The sequence below is a fragment of the Parasteatoda tepidariorum genome, chromosome 7 (genome assembly GCF_043381705.1).
Source record: "Parasteatoda tepidariorum isolate YZ-2023 chromosome 7, CAS_Ptep_4.0, whole genome shotgun sequence".
NCBI lineage: Eukaryota > Metazoa > Arthropoda > Arachnida > Araneae > Theridiidae > Parasteatoda > Parasteatoda tepidariorum.
Genome location: NC_092210.1, coordinates 56,303,533 through 56,329,035, shown reverse-complemented (window position 1 = coordinate 56,329,035; position 25,503 = coordinate 56,303,533). Strand labels below are relative to the sequence as shown.

At 30.1% G+C, this 25,503-nt stretch overlaps 1 long non-coding RNA gene across 1 annotated transcript in view; it reads right to left on the bottom strand.

Moving 5' to 3' along the window:
• The window catches only part of LOC139426035 (uncharacterized), a 70,719-nt gene extending 47,131 nt beyond the window's left edge, over positions 1 to 23,588 (bottom strand). The window contains exon 1 of the long non-coding RNA XR_011637296.1: positions 23,508 to 23,588. This is a non-coding gene — a long non-coding RNA (uncharacterized lncRNA). The remainder of the gene's footprint in view (positions 1 to 23,507) is intronic.
• Between the last annotated feature and the right edge of the window lie 1,915 nt (positions 23,589 to 25,503).

Sequence of the window (25,503 nt, the reverse complement as noted above, 5' to 3'; positions counted from 1 at the left end):
CCAATGGTACTGCTCAGCAATTGACCGCACAACTTAGCGGAGTTGAGGATCGAATCCCGGCCCTCCGAACCAGAATCCGATTCTCTAACCACTGGGCTACCACGGCCTTTGAAATCTTCAAAAATTTAAAGTTGTGCATTTTAAATCCAATATTGAAATTTTTGAAAAATTAAATTGTAAATAAAGAAGTAGTGAGACATACAAGTCCATTAATGTTTCAGGACTATCAAATCAAATTATCTTAAACCTAAATTGTCATTTTTGTTTCTTATGTCTTTCTGTTTCGGAAATTTTGAAATGGTGAGTGCTTTATTCCTTCTAGTTTTATTATAACATCTTGAAATTTCGGAGAATTGGAAATTTGGAAGAATTGGATGAATAGAATATTTTGTGAAATAGAAAAAGAGAGGGAATGGGGGGGGGGGGGCTAGAAAGTTGAAATCGATAGAAGCGACGAGGGAGAACGACGTGATTGTTCATTCGAGTAAATAACATAAGTGTCCATGGGCGACATATTACATTTTTATGCTTATTATCATGTGTTTACGAGTACCAAAATATACATTTTAGTCTTCTAAGAGATTAATTCTTGCAGTACGTGAATAAAATGCTGATAAGTTAGTAGAATAAAAAAAGATTCACTGAAGTAATTGATATCATATTTAAAACATTGTTTTTAAAATTATTATATAGATATAATAAAAAAATATTCAAATAAGCTTAAAGATAAAATAAAGCGAGAAACTGAATTTTAGCGTCGTTAAAAATTTTAAATCTCTTTTATACCATCGTTTTATTCCCATTATTCTAGATCTATAATATGTTTCTGAAAGTGTATCTATTATAACTCAAAAAACTATTGATTTTATTATCCTGAAATTCGGACTGGGGGTGCAAATTTAGACCCCAATCTTAAAATTCCTTCAAAGTTTTAAATAGTTTGTTCGGTAGAACCATTTGACGTTTCGCATCATTTTTCTTATTGACGATTCTATTTTTTTCTAATACTTTAAATATCTCATTACTGATATTTGATAGCTTCTAGCTCCATTTGATTAAAAAAAAGAAGTATGGTGCAGGATCTTTAATATTTAAATAATTTTCGTTGTGTCAGATAAACTAAATGATAAATTTGAACGTGGTAGCATCGGCTGACACCATCACCATAGTAGTATAAAAAGTTACCGAAACCATGTGAGAATTTCTTTATACTTATGCTTTTAAAGCGTGTTTCTATAAAACTAAACATTTTAAACTCAAGGAAAATTTGGTATTTGCGATTCAAGAAGTATAGTGATTATGCCTAACAATGTGATTTAAATCAGATTTAATAGGATACCTGTAAGCGATATCACGAACCTGATTCGTTTCTGAATTGACAAATGATCCGATTTGCCTACGATGACGTCACTTGCAGGTATCCAGTTGAAATGAAAAAAATATTATGTGAGAAAAAGCAAAATTAATGGGAAGTGGTACTACATTTGGTTTAATGGAAAAAGTGGCAATAAGGATAAATGTAATTAATATCCAAACTATTTTTGACACCAATAATGATTAATTAATTTTGGTATTAATTAAAAAAAATTGAGCTATATACTGAAACTCAAAGATAATAGAGAATAGGAACTTATTTGTTCAGAAAAACCATAAAAATTCCCCATACTATTGAGTGATCCTTAATGTTGATAATATATATTCGTTGAAATAAAAAAAAAGCAAAATTGTTGGAAAAGTGGTATTAACTTGCTTAGGAGAAAAGTATCAAATCGCGAAACTATTATTGAAACCAATGATGATTAATTATTTTGTTAATAAGTAATAATTTTCATGAAAAATAAACTATGCGCAATGAATAACAAAATTAATGGAGAAAAAGACTTTATTAACTTAGGCCGTAAAAATTAACAATATCATTAACGCTAGTGATGCTTGTACTTTGTATTAAATGAAATGAAAAAATTTAATGGAATAAAAGATACGTATTCGTTTTGGAGGGCAGTAAAAAAACAATCTTATTATTGAGACCAGTGTTTAATTAAATTTGTTAATATACATTAATTGAAATAAAAAATACGCTATGTACTAAAAGGCAAAGTTGATGGAGAAAATGTACCTATTCATTTAGATAGGGGAACCAAGAGTTATCCTTACCTGAACCTGAAGAAGCTGATATCTTACACGGAAGTAACTCTAGGAGACCCGTAGAAAATGACCATGCTACTATTGACGCAGATGACGCTTAATTAATTTTGGTAATATACTTACTACTGCTATTATGGTAATTGGTGCTGTTTTAATAATGTATTTTATTACGAATTTTCAGTAGTTTCAGAAATTTTTTTTCCCACTGATGAATGAGAATTAAAAGAACTTCTGTCCACGACTGTATATAAATATTTTAAACAATATAACGGTCAGATTGAGAAAAAGTCATGATCTAAAGTGCTCACTACGATCTATTTATTTTTAATATTTAGGCTTTAGTTTGCTACCATTGATAAATGTGTTTCGCTCAAAACTGAAATGTTTCAAAGTATGTGTTTGGTACCAAATATACTAATATAGGTACAAGGTATAATTTTATTTTATAATCAACGTTGAACAACCGATCCAAATGATTAACTTCGTAGCCTTGCAATTTTGAACTCAACCCAGAAGACAAGGAAATTCCTGGATCAAGCATTGGAACAAACTAGCTTCCGTGGAGAGCTCTTTGATGGAAATAACCGGCATTTGCGTTATATGGAGAGGAAAACCACTAAAACCTCCATGGTTAGACCGATAGCAACGGGATTCTAACACATGAACTATCTACCACTAAAGATACTTTACGTCAGTATTCTGGTTGAGTATTGAAGCCATTCATTTGGAAATTTTTCCGTCCATATGGTATTGGTTTACTGGAAATTCTGGCTTTCAAAATTATTGTTTTTATTATCACACATGTAATAAAAAAAATACAAAACTGATAAGTTAACAGAAAAAATGGTTTTTACGTTATTCTCTAAGGTATCATGATGAAATTACAGATTTTTCCCACACTTAACAAATTTTATTATGTTTTATAAAACCATGCTCTATTGGTATTTTTACCAAAATCATTATGAAATCGTTTTGATAAAAAATACCGAGCTTTACCTTATTCCCCCAGAGCCAGAAAGACGTTAAATTTGACCATATTCTCGTAGTTTTCACAATACTTTTTCTTCAGTGTAGGAAGAAAATTATTCTAAAAAGAATTGTTGGATTTTTTAACTATATCAGTCATAAAGGGATAACTATAATATAACCGCGAGCAGCTAGCCTTATGCTGAAAATTGAATACATGTATTCGCTTCACTTCGACGATTTAAATTTTCATTTTTCTTACATTCACTAAAATAAATGAAATGAGAAAAAAGAAACATCAAAACAGTCTTAAGGCATCCATTGAAAAGAAAAATAAATCTGTAATTACGGTTTGAATTCAACTCAAAGACAAGATTGTGAGAAAGCTATATCTGTCTCTTAATCTTTTTCTATAAATAGAAATGAATGATTATACATTAATGGTGAATAATAAAAAAAAAATTGAGAAAATTTGTTATTCCATTTGGTTTCAAAACGAATGTAATTAAAATGCTATGACTGAAAATTTTTGTTATAAACTGATATGAGCGAAATCAAATGGTCATTATATTCTTCGTTGTTAAACTATTGATTTAATTTAATTTATCTATATTTTTTACGTTAACTTAACAATTGCTTTTTTTTCTGTTAAAAATTGCAAACATGAATGATAATATTTGTTTAAATATGACTCTATATTTATCAAAATATATTATACTCCTTCATTATGTTTTTACATTGCACACAAACAATAGACTTTGCCTGGAAGTCTCAAAACAGCAGGTGCAGAATCTGATTTTTTTTATATTTCAAAAACAAAATTTCATTAAAGAAACTTCAAGTCATGAATAGAGTTCTTATTTCTTGATAAAACTGTTATTAATTTGTTCGGTATTGTCAGCTTAATTATTGTGAGTGAATTAGTTTGGAAAATTGTTCTAAAGGTTTTGCCTGCGTTAAATGACGATACTTAATCCAGCTGTCTGTGTAAATTAGTGAAATAAACCGTATCGAGAAAATGCTTAATACTTTAACACCACTATGCGCTAAATCTTGTTTATTGTTTCTCTCTGAAAAGTTTGTCAACAAATGCTGGTTTTAAGTTTATTTCATTACATCAAACATAGTTTCCTAAACATTTTTTGGATCATCGCCTCCTATAAATTTTCAAAACCCCCTAACAATGAAATAAAGAATTATAATTAAATGATTAAAATTTTATCTCATTTCAGTTTTAAAATGTTTAATATTCTTGTTATGATACACTTCTATAAGCTATGATTTTACATTTTTAAAAGTACACCTAACCAATGTACCGAAATTGGAAATGTTTTTGTGCTAATTTTGATGCAAACAACTCATATGTAATAAATGTTAAGTTTTAGATTCAATACATCATTTTTCAAGAGCTTAATCTATTTTTCTTTTATAATATAAAAAGATGCGAAATAAGTGATATTGCTTCAGGCAAACTTGTTGTCCATCTGTGTTTTTATTGACTACTGAGGAAAAAATATTTTGAAATTTTATCAAATAAATATATTTTATAAATTGACAAAAAATACGAAGTTATATTTTAATATTAATATTTTGAATTACTGTAGGAAAATTTTTTTTGTTGCATTTATACAAATACTTTATCTCGCCTAATTCGGGCGTGGAGATTTTAAATCTGAAATTAATTTTGCTCCTAAAGCTAAAACTTGTTTTTAAAGTGACATGTTTTGTCTATTTTTTTCGAAACGTAAAAGTTTAAAAACGTTTTAGTTAACAAGGGATCGCGTAAATGCTACGACAAACTTCTAATGGAATTAGGGCACATCAGCAGAATTTAAATTACATAGAAACCCATGCTCGTAAATTCGTCATTCTCGGCTAGTGGCGCTTCACTATTTTGACCTGTTCAGAAGCACACGAGGAAGCAGTTCATAACAGAGAAGCGCCCATACGCCCATTACGACATGACTTGATATGGGTTCCTATACAATTTCAATCCTGATGATGTGCCCTAACTTCCCTAAGAGTTTGTCATAACATTAATGCAGTTTCAGGTAACATAGCGTTAAATAATACATAACATTTAATACATAGCTTAATATGTAACATTTTTAAACTTGTACATTTCGACAAAAACAGACTTAAAATGTAACTTTTAAGAAATCTTTAGCTTGGAGGGAGCAACCGATTGCAGATTTGAAATTAGAGACTTAAAAGTATCCATTATATGCACACGGGTTACACTGTCGACAGTGCTGACGTAAATTATCATCAGTGGTAGACGGATCATGGGTTAGAGTCCCCTGCCACCAAGGCAAATTCCTCCTAATATACGAAAGCAAATTTCTCCAATTACTTGATCCAGGATTTCAATTGTGTTCAGGATAAGGTTCAAAATTACAAAGCTATGGAGTTGAACATTGGTATTCGTAAACTCAGAATAGGATAAACTGTTCAATGCCGGTTATAAAATAAAATAGTATCAATGCTTTAATAACAAAACTCCAAGTTCTCAATTTTACCAATAAGATCAGAAGTCATGAAAAAGTCCACATTGGCAATCAAGCACTCCTAATGTAGAGCAAACGTTCCTCAACATTGCAATTTGATGAAGCAACTAGACAAGAGATTGGACTTCACCATAAGTATGTGATCCTACAGGAACCAATTCAAAACTCTTTCCGAATACACAGAAATTAAAATTAATCTTTTTGAAAACTGCTCCAAAACTGAACCAGCAGCCAACAGCTAAGCCAAAGGAATCGAAAGCATCGATTCATATTCAAAAGAAGACTGCATATTTGCATTCATTGATGGATCTTCAGACGAGACATTGGAAAATGGAAGGGCTGGCGTAATTTTCACCTTTTCATTGGGTAACACAATTAAAAGTTGGTGCAGGAAAAGTAGATTCAAACTTTGAGTCTACAGTATTCCCCGGATGCCCCCTGACGGCGTTAAGCTTTGATATCGTTCTAACATCTGAATTTTAAAATCAAACTACCAACTACCTTGCCAAGTGTTATTCCCAGAACTACTCAACCATTTATTTTATTATATTTTTTGCATGTTTCAAATGATCTTCCTTTATGCTACCGCGTAGTCTTTTTCCCCGATAATGTACTTACTTATTTTGTTTAATTTTTATTAGTACTTAAAGTTTTTCTTTAAATTAGCACTCGTTCTGAATAATTATCATGTATTTTTTTTCGAGTTTCAGAATTATAGCCAGTTAGCTGAATGGAATTTAAGAACATTTTGCTGTATTAAAACAAAACGTCTGACTGATCGTATTGAATAACCCCTTTTCTTTAGAAAAGAAAAAAAAAACAAACAAATTATTTATTTATTTATTTATTTTATTCTTTCTTATTCGCTTGATTTGTGAAAAGTAAATACATATTAGTACAACTTCAAAAACCACAACTGTTTGCTTTGTTTATTAAGTGAACAAATTCGAACCGCAATGTTATTTTGACTTCTAAACTTATATATTATACCGATAACTTTAAGAAAAATGCTCCTAAAAAAGATATTTAAAATATTTACTTTTGCTAAAATTATTTTTCACCTTTAGCATAACTTACTAGATATTATTATAGAATAATTTGTATTCTGGAAAATGCCTTATTTTGTTAAACAGTGAATACTAAAAAAGAAATTTTTTTAAAAGATTCCAAATTCAAGATAAAAAAACGCCTTGAGAAACTTAATTTGTACAGAAATTATGAAAACAAATTCTTTCAATATTTTGTCATAAGAGGATAAGAATTATATTGTTCAAAGAAACATTTTTTTATTTCTGGAATGGAAACCTGTTTGAATGAAACATATTATTGCCTGAAAGCTAAAACGAGAAACAATTTAACTGTTATTACTTATTTAAGTATATTTCATCAATTTGTTAAATAGTGGTATATCAAGGATAAGGATATGAGTTGGAAGCCCCGTTTACTATTATGCTGTGGATGTATTAAATCATACAGGTTGAAAAAATTTTTTTAAGCATATTAATTAATGATTTTGAGCAAATAAAGGTGTAAAAATAAACGCTTTCGAAGTATGCCTAAACTATATCTTAAATCATATCTGTAATAAATTTTGGAATATATAAATAAAAATTACATTTTCAAACAATTTCGAGTAGGACAGAAACCTAAACTTGTTTGAAATAACTGTCCTTGTAACTATTTAACTTTGATTCCTTATGTTTGGGGACATTCCATTTTCTCATTCTACTTTTTTCAATTGTAAACAGAATTTTTTTGACGACCTTAGAAAGTGCTTTTTAGACAAGCTGTAAAAAAATTGTACTGCATTGATTGTATTATTATGACTAATAATTATTATATTATACTAAAAGTTATGACTATTATTCTTTCAATCTAAGAGCTTATGCTATTATCTTACTTAAAACTTGTTTTAATATGACATGAAGCAATTTAATATACTGTTTTAGTAAATCCTACTAAATTAGTTTACTAAATTAGTATAATAGTTTAGTAATAATCCCAAGTAACTAAGGCGAAAATATAAAAACTTAACTAATTTTTAAAAAAATTTGATGATGACAATAAAAGTTGACTTGTTTCGAGCGTTTAAATATTGACGTCACAAAATCGTTCACTCCAGTCCAATATTGAAAATGGACGATCATTTTTGAGCGTTTGAAACAGGTCGATATTTATTTTCATCTTCATATTTTTTGAAGCTAATAAAATTGTTATTATCAATTATACTGAGTCACATTTGGGGCGGAACCATTACTTTGAGTAGTATTTTATGCTCGCTCGTGGAAATAAACATCGCTATTTTAATGTAACAGGGTTCATGCAGACTTTAAAAAAGCAAGAAAAAAGTAGCATCAATATTGTAATTATGAAGTTTTCCTTAACTTTAAAATTAAAATTTTGAAACCAAATATTTGGAGTAAATAAAATTGAACATTGTGGTGAGTGAAAACGTTAAAAAAAAATAATACATTTTACTTTCTTAGTTTTGCTGACACCATTTCAATGTTTTTTAACAACCTTACGAACTCTGTTTAAAGAGAGCATCGTATTAAATATACAGGGTTATTCATAATTCCCTCCGCCTGTAAACGCCATTTTTCTTTACTACAACTGGCTTCAGGGGTACATGTTACTGCCATCTACCGGCAACTGCTTAAATTAAAACTTGAATACTTTCGGAATGATTTCATATGTTCTTTTTTGCCATATTCGTCTTCGTTTTTTTATTATAACGCTTCGAAACCCCGGAGGGAATTATGAATAACTCTGTATGTAACGATAGTGAGAATCGCAAAACAAGTTTGTAAATTAAGGGGGGGGGGGAAACAAGGAAATTATAGTAGCGATATTTGGTGATTAATGTAGCTGATAGTAATTGAAGAAAGGCATTTGTTGGTGAATTTGCAAAAATAAATTTCAGAATGTATCAAAACATCAGGATGCTATTTGCAAATCATCTTTATTCAAAGAAAACCATGTAGCTTAAACGTTTGGCGAAATGAAATGATTTTTTAAATAATGAATCCGACAATATAGATGTTATTCTTTAACATGAATATTTCAATGTTTTTTAAATGCCACTTAACATTCACCAATTCCTTCAGCTATAGAAAAAAGAATTATAGTAAATTATCTAAAACCTTGTGAATGTGCATTAAGTTACTATAGCACCTGCATTTTTTTCAAGCATTTTTTTAAGAAATCTTTCTTGCCTTGAAGACTCGATCGAAGCTGTAAAACTTATTATCTCTAAAATTTTGTATACAATTATAATAAGTTATCTAAATTTGATTTTAATATGAATTTTCTGATTTTAGTATGAATTTAATACAAATTTTGTTTTTAAAGAAGATCGAAAAGAAAAAAATTTTTGCGTTTTGGTAAGAAATCAGCTCAAAAAATGTCTATTGCTTAGAAACTTTTAGACAGTTTTCTCTATTAACCATTTTTCTATTAACTATTAATAAATAAACCTCTCCGAGTAATCACAAAACTTTATTTCCTTCTTTTTCACTTTGTGAATTTGGTTGCTTGGAAACGGAATCAAACTAATTATGGCGCTCTCTTGAATTAGTCTGTGATTATCTTAATTTACTCATTTGCGAAGGCGACATTTTTAGCTGTTTTTTTGGGACTATCACTAAATATATATTGGAGGAAGTTTCCTAGCCCTCCAATTTGTGATACAACTTTTCAAAAGTTCGTCTACTTTGAGGGTCAGGAATCCAGATATATAAAAAAAGATATGCATGTTTATTCAGAAAAAGTGCGTTTTGTGTTTGATTCGCAACTTAATTAAAAGTGAGCACTAATTAGTTAGCATGTTTAAAGTCATCTAGATCAAATTCTGATCATTAGAAAGAAAGTTATTCAGGGTGATATCTTTTTTATTTTGCGTGGTGCACATTTGCCCGGTATATCCAACCCTGATATTTTTTTAAGTGATTGAACTGGTGCCAGTCTTTTTTATTTAAGTTGTTAATCTCGCTAGATTAGAGTATCGTAAGTTCGTGTTTAACTTTACGCGACGTTTTGCTTTGCTGCGCAAAAACAATGAAACATAGAAACTTGATGTTGCGAAGGTGAGTAAAAAAATATACAGGATGTACCGCGGAATAAAAAAAATTCAACATTCGATCAAGAATTTTCGATCAATAGTTGAATTGCTTAATCTGTTGTAAAAAGTAAAATGGGTCACAGAGCAGCCCGCTGTGCCGTAACTACGGAATACACTAACTTAGGTATGCTAAAATGAAAATGTTAGGATTTTTTTATATTTTTGAATTTAACCTTTTTTTTTGAACTTAACATCCTTATTTTTGAACTTCATTTTTTTATTTTTGAAAAAGACATTTTTATTTTTGAACTTAACTTTTTCATTTCTGAACTTTACTTTTTTATTTTTGAACTTTACTTTTTTACTTTTGAACTTTACTTTTTTACTTTTAAACTTAACATTTTTATTGCTTTGAAAAAAAAATTGTTTATAAGTAGTAGCAATTATAAGCGCACTATTTTTCGAATTTGTTCCTCTTTTTTTTCACATAATTTTTATACAAAATGCTTGTTACTAAGATTTTAAAAATCATTTTCCTTAATTTGAGCATCAACAGAATTTGACAGATTGACAAATTTTATAGAGAGAAATGCGTTGAAACTTTCATCGAAAAGAAAAAGATTTATGTGATTAAATTCACCATATTACACTACATAATATTACACTATAAAGTCAAAATTATACTCTATACTAAACATTTTTAAGACAACAGTCGCAATATTTTTTTCTCCAAAAATAACAGTTGAATATCTCGCAGAGCATATTTCGTACCATGAAAGACATTTTAAAGAAAAATAATTGCTACGAGGGTTCCTTTTTAAAAATAGTTTAATTTTAAATTCAAGCCTTAACATTGTTTCTCAAAAATTTGCTATAAAGTTCCATTTCATACAGAGCGAATTGTGGCTGAATTCTTAATATTACAAGCGGAACCTGAAAATCTAATTTTACAAATTTGAATCGCGAAACTTAAAATTTTAAGGCGTAAATATTTTCTGCGAGAGCTATTATTTAAATTTAAATTATACGCATATAATCCGAGCAATAATTTCTTCAAAAATTAGATTAGAATATCAAGTTTTATAGACTTAAACGCTCGTAAACTACTAAAATTAAGCGATGTTTAAAGCTTCTCTCTTATTAGCTTTAAAATAAAACAGTTTTACGAGCAATTTATTTTATAATGCTGCCATATACACGGCATTCAAACCGCAAATTGTTTGAAAAAGAGTGAAGATATGCATAAATCATAAATTATTCATGCAATACATGTATTTTTATGTTTTATAGTGCAGTTAGGAAAATTTATATTTTAGTTTGAATGCGCAGCCAGATAGCATAGATAGTCATTACGACGTCATAATAAAATGAAAGACGGTCACAGTAGAGCCCGGTCACAGCAATCACAATATGATCATTGTTGAGATTAATGTTAATATATTATTATCAAAAATGTGGTCAATCATTGAAATTTTACTAATTAAGTTAGACAAGTTTGAAATGACGAATAACAAAATTTCAGGAAATAAAAGCTAACAAATATTTCATTAAAAGTGCTAATAAAAATTACTTTAAGTACATCTTTTCTACAAATATGATTTTTATTAAATTTGTTTGCAAAAATCTGAGAATATCTCCGAAAATAGGATGCCATAATAGGCATTACATAGTTCCTAGTTTTCAAAATTTCTTTAATCTCGTAAAATTATTTTTTAATCATTCTTAATCTAATTTTAATTAAATTGAAACAATTATTTCGTATCCGGCTTGAACAGGCCACAGTGATGATGTAGGTTATCTTTATAGGTAGATGAATTTTGCGTTAGAGTCTCCTTGCCGTCAGGCTAACTGAGGGGGATTTTCGTGGTTTTCCGCTCCATGTAAAGCAAATGCGGGTTAATTCCATCAAAAAGTCCCCCACGAAGGCAAATTTCACTCAATACTTGATTCAAGAGTTTCCTTATCTTCAGAATTGGGCTCAAGATTACAAGACTACGAAGTTTAACATTATTAGTCGTAAAAAAGTTTAACATTAAAATCGTAAAAGTTTAACATTAAAGTATAAAATAAAACACCAATTATTTTATTTTTAGTACATTTAAAAAAAAACAAATATAAATATTTTATGCTCCGCAGTGGACTGATCGTTAAGACACGGTTCCCAGCCGATCACCGAAGTCAAGTATCACTGGCTGTGGACAGTGTGCGGGTGGGTGACCTCTTGGATTACTCTGCGTAGGGACCAAGGGTGCGTGGTATGGGTCCTCGTTAAACTGTTCTACCGTAAAGTGCTCGACTTCACGCGCAGGTCGTCGGGCTACCGAAGCGGAGGTGCCATCCCCTCTGCAGAGGATCAAAATTGTGATGGCGTGTCTTCGGATCATTCTCAGGGATGTTTCCCAGACCGTCGCCAATAGCCCATTGTGCAGCTCTAGTGCAACGCAAATTAACTACAACAACAACAATAAATATTTTATTCTCTTCTTAACGGCTAAATCGATGTAACAGCTAACTTTTTAATTGAATACAAATGTAGAACTCGTTAATTCACTGTCGCGATAAGTGCTCGACTTTTATATCGAACATCAAAATGTACTTATAACTCTTTATTTAAGTTATTTTATTTCTTGTTCCAGAAAAATGTTTCAGTTACAGGGTTATATTAATTCTCACTGTCTTTTTGGCGATTAAGCCAGAGTAAAAGTATTTCAAATTTAATATTGTTGTTGATGCGGGGCTACAAAAGTGGGGTAATTTATCCATGAATATTCCCTTCTAATTAATGTGGACTGTAATATTGCTGGTAAGACCTAAAATTAGTAGTTTTTCTAAATCTGGTAAATGCTAACATTGGAATACGACAAGAGAGACAGCACCACTACAACCTTATGACAGCTTGTTTATTGCTACTCTGAGTGTTACAAAAAAGTTACTGTAGATGGCGCTGGAGTAAAGATACAACAAATATTAATTACTTGGCTTTGCTTTTGTCTGTTTTATCATCAATAAATCGCTAACTATTGATCTCTTCCCATCCTCTTAACTGTCCGTTGGGAACAATTTAATTTCTTTTCAATTTTAAATTCTTGACATAAGGAAAGGGAGTGTGTGTGGTTCACCCTCTGGTCCTCAATGGATCAAGTATTGTGTTATTACTGATTTTTTACTAAAAAAATTTCATCATGTTCGAAGATGCATCGCTTACTTCGAAGATGCATCGCTTGTATAATGTCTATTGTTACTAAAATAAAGTTATTATTGTTTAGATACATCAATGGACTTTCAATTCTTCACAAGCTTAGTGTATAATATGTATTTATCTTAATCTCCTCTCATAAAAAAAGAAATGGAAAAATTTTATTATAATGAGCATAGCGTTTTTACCCTCAAAATATGCAAAGTAGCCAAAATCTAGGTAATATAGTCCCACTTGCTTAGCGAGATTAGCTTTCAAAAACTTGGATCCCCTAATATTAGTTTAAATTTTTGCGTATTTCGCCAAATCTCGGAATCTTTCAAAGCTTAGCATTACTTAATAACTAAGTATCACTAATTAGTTCGCATGTTTGTGATAATCCCTCAGTAATTAAGCGCTTAAAAAATCTGCTCATTAGAGCAAAATTAATTTTGAATGATGTGTATTTAAAAATATATTCAGTATTTAGTTTGTTTTTTAAAAAAAAGATCTCATTATTACGAACTTAAGCCAGAACTTATTTATATTAAGCCAAATATAATCTTTTCCTTGTTCCCAACTTTTAAAAAATAAAATAGCATAAATAGAAAAATAAAATTCCTTAGTTTTCTTTCAAGAAACGTGTAAGATTTAATAATTTCTTGATGATAGGCTAGTTTAAGTCAAAACTCGTGCAAAAATGTTTGAATCAAAATTTTGGCCTAAATCAATCAGGAAAAAAAAAAATACACAGATGTTGTATCATTTGTCTTATACTAAGTATATCTAAGTAAAAAAAGTAATGATTATAAAAAAAAATTTTTTTAAAAAATTAAGTGAGAATATAATTCTATTTTTGTGACAACTAAAATGAAAAACGTAACTGGCATAAGTTTTGAAAAACATTGGGGAGTGTTTGTGTTATACAATCATAATATAATTACTACATTACTATATACTCAGATTTCCATTTGCCATTTCGTTGCTTTAACTAGTTAAAATGTAAACGAGTTTTTATTAGATGATAATTTCCTATTGTCAATAATAATATAGGGAGAAATTCAGCTAAGCAATAAGGAATTGCATTTGTTTCAGCATTTAAACTATTGTTTTACATCATAGATCTCATGATAAGGTTTGAATACCCAAACTCTAAATAAACCGAAAGTGCTCATAGTTTTCAATATTTTGTTGAATAGTTTTGAATATTTGTAAGGAAATGATTAAAACTTGTGGTACAGCATAGAACTATTGTCGAAATAAATGCCCAGTAACTAGTCGAACAGTGGTTAAAATTTTGACTGATAACGTATTTACTCTGGTGATTAAATGACAATAAACTTTATATGGAGCGTTCAGAAAGCTATTGAAACTAATTACTCTCGCAGTTCAGAGTTCCTGTTAAAATTTGAGTTCCTTATCTAATCTGAAAATTTTTATTACAAGTTTTTACCTTCACACAAAGTGGAGAGAGTTAAAACACAATAAAAATATAAATATTTTAATCATTAAAAAAACTTCTTAACTATTTCCTTTATTACATACTCAAGATATAAGAATGTCTTTTTTCTAGATTTTTCTTAGAGCTTTAAAATATTCGTAAAGTGATACCTTTGCCTTAAACAGGAAATTAATAGTTGATTCACAAATTCTTGACATGGCTTATTTTTTAGTTCACGTAGGAAAAGACTCATAAATAAAAATTGCATCGATGAATAATTTAATAAATGAAAAGTGCTCTGCCCTATTTCCTTTTACAAATGTAAGAAATATAAGAAATAAATGTAAGAATATAAGAAATTGCTTTCGTTTAGAGTTTTTTAATGCTTCAGATTTAATATATCTTATCAGGAAAAATCCATACATATAAAGTAGGATTTTCATTGGCAATCTTATGTTCGATTTCTGCCTCCCAAAAGATATTTAGTTTGTAATGTTCGATTGTTGCTTTCAAATCCTTTGCATACATAACAATCCTCCTGTGAAACATTCGAAATACTATCCTTTAAATAAGGGATTACTTTTACGCTGCATGCAATATTCTCTAAGGTTACTTTTATTAAAAATTTCTTTAGAAGTCATATTAAATGTTAAAATCTTGTAGTAGTAAAAGGAGAATAATACTATGACGAGAAGAGGGTTATTATGTTTGGGAATGGAAAATTTTATTCAAAAGCAAAGGGTTATGTTATAAGTTTCTTTAAAGAGAAAAAAATACTTTTATTACTTTTTCTAAGTTTTAGTAATTTGCTTATGTGTCAGCAAATGGGGAATTTTGCAAGCTGAATTTCAACCATTTTCTAACTAGCTAAACACTCAAAACTAAAGCTCCGTACCTAAGGAAAAAAAACTACAAGTCATTTCGTGATCATTATTCATAGTATTTAACCCCATTTTATTTCCAGATTGAATTTTCCCCCATTTAAAATTCCGATCTATCACTTTCTTACAACTAGAGCGCTTATATTTCATCTAGAGATTCATTCATCAATTATTTGCATCCCAATACAATTTTTAACTGCATTCTGACCACTACAAACAAATTTTATTGCTATTTATCAAAATTTGAAACTTCGATAAGTTTTCGGTCAGTTCAAGTTTATGTTGTAGATTGGTTCTGAATAATATGACTATTCAAACAAATTCTGACTATTATAAGTTGTCTATAATTGGCAATAGATTTATGAAAACTCTGTTTATTTTCCAACTAACTGGAGAGAGCTTATTTTATTTGGATCTAAGTGCTGAATGGCAATATGTCACAGGGAGGCTTCAGCGTTTTCAGACATATACAAGTAGTACCTATCGTCATGCCATTATGAAATCAAAATTATCGTCAATCAAAATTTCGCATACTTTTCAAACAGCTAAAAGTACTCACATTTTATCTGAAATTCTGAGCCTTAAGGCAAATATAAGTTATAACTGTTTCTAAATAGGGAAAGAAAAATTTATCGTCTATCGATATTTCTACTGTTTTTCGATATAAACAAAAAAGCACACGCAAAAATAAAAATAAAAGGAAAAATGAAAAAAAAAATAAAAATTTTAAAAATACCGTCTTTAAAGTAGAAGGAAAAGAACATTTTTCTCGATCTAAAAGGAAATATGTAGGATGCACTTTTTTTCGTAATAAACTATCCTCAGCAAAAATCTCTTGCCTCTCCCCTACCCCCACGTGCTTTCACAAATTATGCGAACTTAATTTTTCGTTTTTAATTAGGCAAAGATAGTTTTTTTCTTTTAGTATCTTCGAAAAAAGCAGTTTGAAATTTTTTTTTTTTTTTTTTTGCTTAACTATTGTAATTTGCTTCTTTTACTGATGTTGAACATAATACGTCTAAAGGGCTGCTATTCATATTTAAGGTCATGTTCACGTCTTTCAAAGGCGAAATATATATTTTTTATAGTGAGACTCAATTTATGTTAGCTTCCATTTTTTAATTATTATTTATATTTCATTGTCAGATACTGCAAAGTGTGCCTGTCGATATTTCCTTTTTTTGGGTATATTTTAATGATTTGTTTTTTAAAACTCAAAATTTGTAGGAAAAATTGCCATGTATATGTCGCAGGGAAATGATTAAAACTGAGATTTAATCACATCCCTAAGAGACCAATTAACAAAAGATGGAGCAATTAGCTTCAAAAATTAAGTGATTTGACCAAACTTCTAAACTGTTTTAGTAAAAAGAGGAAACAAGTAAGTGGGGTGAAAGTAGCAAAGAGAAAATAAGCAAAAAATGAAACAAATTTTTTAATTTAAAATATTTGTTCAATTGTTGTAATAAAAGTACATTTTTTTGTATGTAATTACATCAAAGATAATTTTTGAAATCTTTAGTTCAAATATATTAATATCCTTACAAAAGATTAATGAAAATGTTAGTGTATGGAATGAGACTATTTATAATAATCACTGGGCATTATTTTTAATGATCGTATTATTCAAAGAAAGTTAGTACCATTGCCCGGTATACCGTACATTGATGTTTTTTAAAGGTTAAGTGCCATTTCTCTGCATAATCTACACTGAAGTTTTTTTAAGGTTAAGTGCCACTACCCGGAAAAAACCAACATTGCTGGGGTATTTTTTACACTTAATTCTGTAAAGAAACAAAAACTCAAAATGAATGAGAAAAAAATTGAAAACCTTCAAGCAAAAAGTATTCCAGTAACAAATGAACTACGCATACAAAGTGCTGCGATCTGCATCCAACAAACAATTGATATTGTCTAGCTGTTTGCGAGGGAAATTACCCTTTAAATGCGCATCGGAAATCTTCAGCTAAATTAGTTGAAAATTATTAAATTTACCTAACTTCATTGGTAATCTATAATAGTAAAATAGCGAGTTTGTGTGTGTGTCCCTCTTTTAACTCCAGAATCGCTTAAGCTATCGTTCTGAAATGGTGAAATAGTGGGTGAATGGCGCAATTTTAGCCTCTGCTCCTTAAAATTGCTTAAAAATTTCAATTCAATTAATTTATAAAAATATATTTGAAAAATGAAATTTTCTTCATAGTTTAGAAAAAGTGCTATTGATATAATTGAAACTTCATGCAATTTTAAAGTAAGCGTCAGTGATGTTTGCTTTCTTATAGCACTCTCAGTAATAAAAAGTTCTTAGATATTTATTTTTTTATTCCTTATGTCAGAAACACAGAGATCTACCTGAGCGTGCTAGCACAGGTGAACTACGTCACCAAATTGATATTCCTTAAAAAGTTTGAAACCGTTTGCTTGCTTTTTTTTATAATTCCGCTTTTGAAACGTATTTCCATAAAAAATAAATAAGTTAAAATCAAACGGTATTTGAATTGAAAAAAATAAGTTATGTACTGGTAAGCCAAGTTAATAGAGAAATTATCTTCATTCTGTGGGGGCGGAGTTATGGTTCATACCAACCTTCATCTATCAAAAGGTGCTCCGTGATTGAATCAAGTTAGCATGTCTTATATACCAGTGAATTGATGTTTAGTTTTCGTAGTGGTAGTTACGCCACAAAGTATCACAATAATAAAAAAAGTTTATTGCACGTTCTTAGATATTTATTTTTGTATTCCTTATGTCAGAAACTCAGAGATCTACCTGAGCGTTCTAGCATAGGTGAACTACGTCACCAAATTGATATTCCTTAAAATGTTTGAAACAATTTGCTTGCTTTTTTTATAATTCCGCTTTTGAAACGTATTTCCATAAAAAATAAATAATTTAAAATCAAACAGTATTTGAATTGAAAAAAATAAATTATGTACTGGTAAGCCAAGTTAATAGAGAAATTATCTTCATTCTGTGGGGGCGGAGTTATCGTTCATACCAACCTTCATCTATCAAAAGGTGCTCCGTGATTGAATCAAGTTAGCATGTCTTATATACCAGTGAATTGATGTTTAGTTTTCGTAGTGGTAGTTACGCCACAAAGTATCACAATAATAAAAAAAAGTTTATTGCACGTTCTTAGATATTTATTTTTGTATTCCTTATGTCAGAAACTCAGAGATCTACCTGAGCGTGCTAGCACAAGTGAACTACGTCACCAGATTGATATTCCTTAAAAAGTTTGAAACCATTTGCTTGCTTTTTTTATAATTCCGCTTTTGAAACGTATTTCCATAATAAATAATTAATTTAAAATCAAACGGTATTTGAATTGAAAAAAATATGTTATGTATATGTACTGGTAAGCCAAGTTAATAGAGACATTATTTTCATTCTGTGGGGGCTGAGTTATCGACAATGCCAACCTTCATCTATCAAAAGGTACCCCGTGATTGAATCAAGTTAGCATGTTTTATATACCAGTGAATGGATGTTTAATTTTCGTCGTGGTAGTTACGTCACATTACTCCCCCCACCAGAATTTTACCAGGGATGGAATTCGATACCACTAGTTGCTGTACTTGTGAAAGAACGGGGAGCTTTGTTGAGTGCTGAATGTGAGAGGTGTATTGACATCACGTCGTAGCGTTCGATGTTGCATTTTGCAGTCACAAATAGCAAGTCAACTGTTCAATGTGGTGTGGACTATCCATCGAAGTAGGCGTTACCATCAAATTATTTTGCGAAGTGGGCGTTACTGCGTGTTCCAATCATGTCCGGAGGTCACCAATGTGGGGGCGGAGTTATCGACCATGCCAACCTTCATCAATCAAAAGGTACCCCGTGATTGAATCAAGTTACCGATATAAAATTAGTTTTACGAAGCCTCTAGCCCAGCGGGCTATCTACTTCTTCATCGAAGATGATGTGGCAATAAGGGAAGATTGGGGTAAGAATGACTGGAGAAGCGACAAGACTTCTTCGTCTTTAAGCAATTCTTGTAGTTCTTTAATTAAGGAGACCAGTCTATGTGCAGATGATGCTGGGGTGGTCTTCTTCTGTCTTTGATTTTTTCTACAGGGGCGGGCCTCGCACCCTGAGAAATTGGAGGTGTGATTTTTGTTGCAATTACAACAAGTTGCAGGAGTGTCCCTTGGTTTCTTGCATTGAAAAGAGTGGTGCCCTTCGGCACACTTCATGCACTTTGGAGGGCTTGAGCAAGAGATCTGGGTGTGTCCAAAGGCCTGACAGCGGAAACACTGTATCGGCCGACGGCCGCCGTGGAACCGCTCTACGCTGACCGGGATGTCTCTGATTCTGTCGGTGAAATACACTTTCGTGTGGTTGGTCTGCCTGGGTAGGATCACTAGGAAAAGTGGTAGGGGCCGATAGGCCCCACCCACCTTCCTCTTGAACTGGATGATCTTGTGTGTTTCGATATTTAATTTCCCTAATTCAAGGGAAATCAGGTCTGGGTCGAAGTCCCTTGGGAGGCCACGAAGGAGCACTTTCAGGAATTTAGCTGATTTTACATCATTATTTGCTGGCCCTAAAAAGGGCCTGGAAGGTGCGGCGTCGATGGGAGCTTCCTCGGTGGTCTCCATCGGGGCTGGTGGGGGGGGGACTCCGGCGGTGGAAGAGCAGTGGAAGGTGGTTGCCAGGCAGTAGGCTTAGTTGGGGGAGAGGCTTTGATTTTCTTGGCTGCTTTCGTCTTCTTTTTCTTCCTTCTCTTCTTGGCTGGAGGCTTAGTGGAGGGAATATCTGGGAACGCTGTTTCGGATGCCGAGGCCTCCTCATCAGGTTCTGTTGTCTCTGTTGTTTCAGGAACGCTGGGCTCGGGAACGGGCACAGGCTCTTCAGTCTCGGATGTTTCGGGGGCGCTGGGCTCGGGAACGGGCACAGGCGCTGTCGAAGTTGCTACGTCCTTCTCGGGAGTCGGGGTGGGATCATTCTTGGCCATTAAGTCCAGGAAATAATTCACATCGTAGCGTCGAAGTTTCGCCCTGAGATCTTCACACAACTTAGTGGCGTCGTCCATTGCAGCATCTAAGGAAGCTGAGATATTAGGTGAGGAGTCTTGACTACGGCTGGGAGGTGAAACCTTCCCGCCGCGGGCAGTTCGATGACAAGGCATGATTCTGAATCGTCGGAGCTTGATTGAGTACAACCTACTCTCAGTTCAGTTGGCTATCGAATCCCTGAATCAAGTTAGCATGTCTTATATACCAGTGAATTGATGTTTAATTTTCGTAGTGGTAGTTACGCTACAATTCATTTAGGAGAAGCGTAGTAAATGGCGATACTATTATTGATGTCTAAAATGCTTAGTTAATGTTGGTTATAAATACTAGCTATTAAAAATAAACTTAAAAAACAAAATTAATGCAAGAATGTCACTAACTTAGGAGAAAAACAAAAACTAGCCATACTATTTTTGACACCAAGGAACTTAACTAATTTTGGTAATAGGTACTATTTAAAATAAAAATCAAGCTTGCTAATGGATACATGGAAATAATTCATTCAGGAGGAACATAAGAAATCGTCATAATATCATTGATGCCAATGGTGTTTCATTAATTTTAGTAATAGGCTCTTAAGGTATTATGGTAATCAGTGCAATTTTAAACAATACATAATATACTAATGTAGGTTACATTATCAACCTATTAAAACTGCATCAGTACTGCGCAGTTTAACATATATTCTCTGAAAAGAGGTTTTCTTCTGGCCATCCAAAAAGGATAAGTACCAGAAAACGAAATCGACTCAGTGTGGTATATTTTATCCATCATGCAACTTTATCCTCGAGCAACAGAATTAAGAGATACTGAATACAGTTAAATGTTATTCTGATGTGATCAACTACTAAAAACGTGTTTTTCTTCTTCGAATAACGCAAAGCCACCAGTAAGGCTAAAATTGATGTGAAAAATGGAATTATTTTAGCTTCACTAATTGCGTTCTTAAATGACTGTCAGTTTTGTGTATATTCGTAGAAAAAAAACATGAATATTCAGTTCGTAGTATTATTCAGTACTGATTTATTGTTAGTTCAATTCTTTTAACACGTAAGGAGAACAGTTATTCAGCTAGTTTAATAATAGCCGGTAATTGTGATAAATTCTGATTTATTACCTTTAACCGACTTACTTAATTATTAATAACCACCTGCTATTATTAATATTAATTAACTACATTGATCATAGCATCAAAATAATATTATTTCATCATTTCACTAAGGTATTTTGGGGATTTGACTTCTTTCTATAAAGGAAATGACCCAACAAAGTTTTGATTTTAACATCTCTCTTGATCATTGGTCAAATCACCGTTTTTATCATTTTTCCCTTTAATTTAACAAAATTTATGAATGCATAGAAAAATTATCATAGCTATATCTTCGTCAAAATCTTGTCAACAGATTTTGTTCTTCAGAAAAGTTATATAGATCGAGGTCACATCGCTCTAAGAACAGGAGAAAGTTGATGTGACGGACCATCAAAGCTTACAGGAATTTTGATTTTAAACAACAGAAAATATTTGAAGAGATTTTGTAGCTTCGAACAATATATTGTATGGGTGGCAGAAGTGTTACTTTGATCGATGTACTACAGTACATGTTTTTTTTTGTCTTGAAGCTTTTAACCGGTCCAAGATATTTTGTTCTTGACATTTCGGTCCCATTCAGATTCAGTCCCATTATTATAATCATCCATCTCATTTCTTACTTTTTTGTAACAGTGGTTATGTTTCTATGGCCCTAAATATAATTTTTTTAGTGAACTAATTATTTTTTATTTCTCATTATCAGTGACAGAAAATCAGGAATTTTTAAAGGTATTTAAAACTTGTTAAGTGTAGAATTAAACTTCCTAATCATTGTAAACATTTACGATAGATTGCTTACAACTTTCTGATGAATTAATGAAATAATTTTCAAGGAAAACTCAATTTTTTTTGGTATGATTTGATTGTAAAATTTGGTGAATAAATAAATAAATAAGGATTTCTATGCTAATTATCTCCACATGGGGCAATCTGAAAACGCTTTTCAAATATTTCCTATACTAATAATATAGAAAACTAATAATATAGAAATAAGGATCGATACAATCATATTGGAATGTTTTGCTTATTTGGTAATTTCCTTTATTCGGTTATTTGTTTGGTAATTTAACAAATCTAAAAGAGAAAAACAAATAAAGGTAAGGGAAAGAATGTTAAAGGGAAGAAACCGAAACGTCCTGACTTGGCTTTTAACTGTGACTTCAACTTTAACTGTGACTTTTAACTTTTACTTCATTAAAAAAGTATATTTGTAACTGGATAACAAAATATTGTCATGCAAATTTTGATAATATAAATTTTTTTACGCAAAGATTTATATTATTTTAATATTCATATTGCCTTCTTTAATAGTAAAATAATATATTTTCATTTTGTACAATATGTTTTATGTGTTATTTTTTTACAATATGATAATGTGGTTCCCCAGATAGCTGCAAACATTGCCGGTAACCTAGAAATGAGCTATAATTTTAAAAATACATTATTTTCATTGCATATTAAGGAATTCTCCCTTTTGCTCGCATCAGAGGTTTTGTTCCCGGTTTCATTGGATTAAGTTTAAATTTAATCATTCCTTTTACTTTCCAAAATCCTCATTTACATATTTTTTAAAGAAATTTTTTAATTAAAGTTTGGTTACCAAAAATACTCTTAAAATGTTTTCCACCGAAGAAAGTATTTACTAATGAGACGAAAATTTCATTTCTAATATTTCTTCTCAATTTAAAATAATTATTTTAATTGAATATGATAAGAGTTTTACATAAAATATCATTAAAATAAATGTAACGATCAAACACTTATTAATATGCTTTATTTACCATTTATTGATTTTAATACGATAACGAAATGCCTTTGTCAAAAAATATTCACAATTATGAAATATCATTTAATTTGGTCTTTAATGCAATAAAGAACAGTGCTTTCAATTTCACGCCTTTAATTTTCCCTTTAATTGTTGATACGTTCATTAACTCATTTAATTAATATTTAAACGCGTCCCACTATTACTATTTTAATTGCTGAATGAAATATTAAATGAAAAGCAATTTCAGCTAATTAAGAAATGGTATCAACAAATATTTTAAGAACATTGCATGAAAGAAAAAAATCTGATATTAATTGAAAACAAAGTCAGTCAGTCGACCATATGAGGAAATAAATAAGTTAAATAAATAATAAGTTGAATAAATGGGGAAATAACATTTAAAAGATGGGAAAGATAATTGAATAGTAAAAAAAAAATTAAAGATATAAATACCCGATGATAAATGGACGTGAGCTAGTAGACACGAGAGACTTCTTAACATGTTGTATAAGCCATAGTATTTCAATGGTATTTGACAAATTAAAATCCCTATGAAAATAAAATGGATGTTAGAAATGGGAGAGAGATAATTAAATTTGATGTTATTCAATAGAAACATAACCAAATTAAAAGCTCAATTATAAATTGCATTACATGTAATTTATAATTGAGTTATTCAGTAAAATATTTCAAAGTAATATTAAAAAATTTAAAAGTGAGAAATAAAAAAAAACGAAAAAAATCGTAAAAAAAGGTTATAATTGATATAAAATCAATCATAATGTTCATAAAAAATTATGGAAACAAGATTTGTACGAAAAAAAATTTAAAAAAAACCATTAAGAAATATGAAAATTGTCGAGATGTCAAAAATTCGATGATATGAAAACCAAAATAAAAAGAATAGTTAGAAATAAATTAAATTTTCCGCTAATTATCAAAAACTAAATAAAAATATTTTGTAACTTTTTCATAAGTTATCATTTTATGACATTCTAACTCATCAAACAATTAGAGATGTTAAAAGTCTGAAGGTTATTTCCTTCTAACTTCAATTATTGAGATTTACAAAATAAATAAAAATATTTAAAAAAAAAATTATAAAAAATTTACTAACATTAACTGGATATTTCTTAAAAAAAACATCCAAATAAGGAAGAAAATAAGGTAAGAGCTTAAATTTTATTCGAGGTTATTGACAGGTGAGACTGTGGAAGATTAAATATTGATAATCAAGAAGCATTTTTCTTTTATTTAAAGAATGTTTAAGTAATGGCAAAAAATAAATTGGTAAAAAACGTTAATTTTAGAATTTCATTAAAAATTAAAACTAGTTTCTGAAAAAAGAGTTTGTTTTTCTGCTTACAATTTTAAAGTCTTTAACCTTATTATTTCTTAAACTAATTATATTGATATTGTATCTGATAAAAATAATTCTAAGTTTTTTTCAGAGTAAACCTTAGTTATTTTAATCTTGATAAAATAAAAAAAAATAAAAAAATAAAAAAATATGCTACAAAATTTTTATTAAAATGATGATATTTGTATTTTTCTAATTATTGTAACACATTAGCTGAATACCATACCATCGTATGGGATGAATAAAAATTAATAATAAATATATCAGCGCTGAACGAAATCATACTCAGAACTGAAAGGCATATACCAACACAATTAATAAAGCTAAAATAATTTTAAATTTTTTTATTTATTATTTATTCAATTTTCCTGTGGGTTTTTGTTATCAAATTAAACGAAACACGTTATTTGTAGTTCATTCCATTAGAATAGAGATTAAATATAATTATTATCACTTGGTATGATTCTATTTCTTTTTACTTATTCATTGTAATTAAAATTAATATTTGGTGCAACTTTGGTATGACATGGTGACGAAATTTTAGTGACTTTTAATAACTTTTTGCTTGTAAGAGATCATCATGAATGTAACTCAGTGATTGGGCACATGGAAAAAAATTGTCAAAAGAAAAAAAAATCATTATCGAAAAAAATCTTTTTTTCACAATTCTACTTTGATATCCATAGAAAAATGCTATCACGAAGTGATTTTTTTTGTGACTGATTTTTTTCTCTCTAAAACAATAACAGCTTGAACTTGATTAATTAGGTGTAAAGCAATTATCAACAATTTTAGGAATTCTGAAAATAAAATTATTTTTTGACTAAAAACTCCCTCGTTAAAACATTTTGTTTTAGAAACGGGAATTTGCTAGTAAAAAACATAGAAGTTTCATTTTACTAAATCACATAATTTTTATACATAGCATTATTAAATATACAAAACATATTTTATTTCATTTTTTAACCACCGTGGAACAGCCGACCCAATTTTATGGGTTTACCACTACTAATGTTCAACTCAGTAGCCTTGTAATTTTGAACTCAATCCAGAAGACAAGGGAACTCCTGGATTGAGTATTGGGAGAAA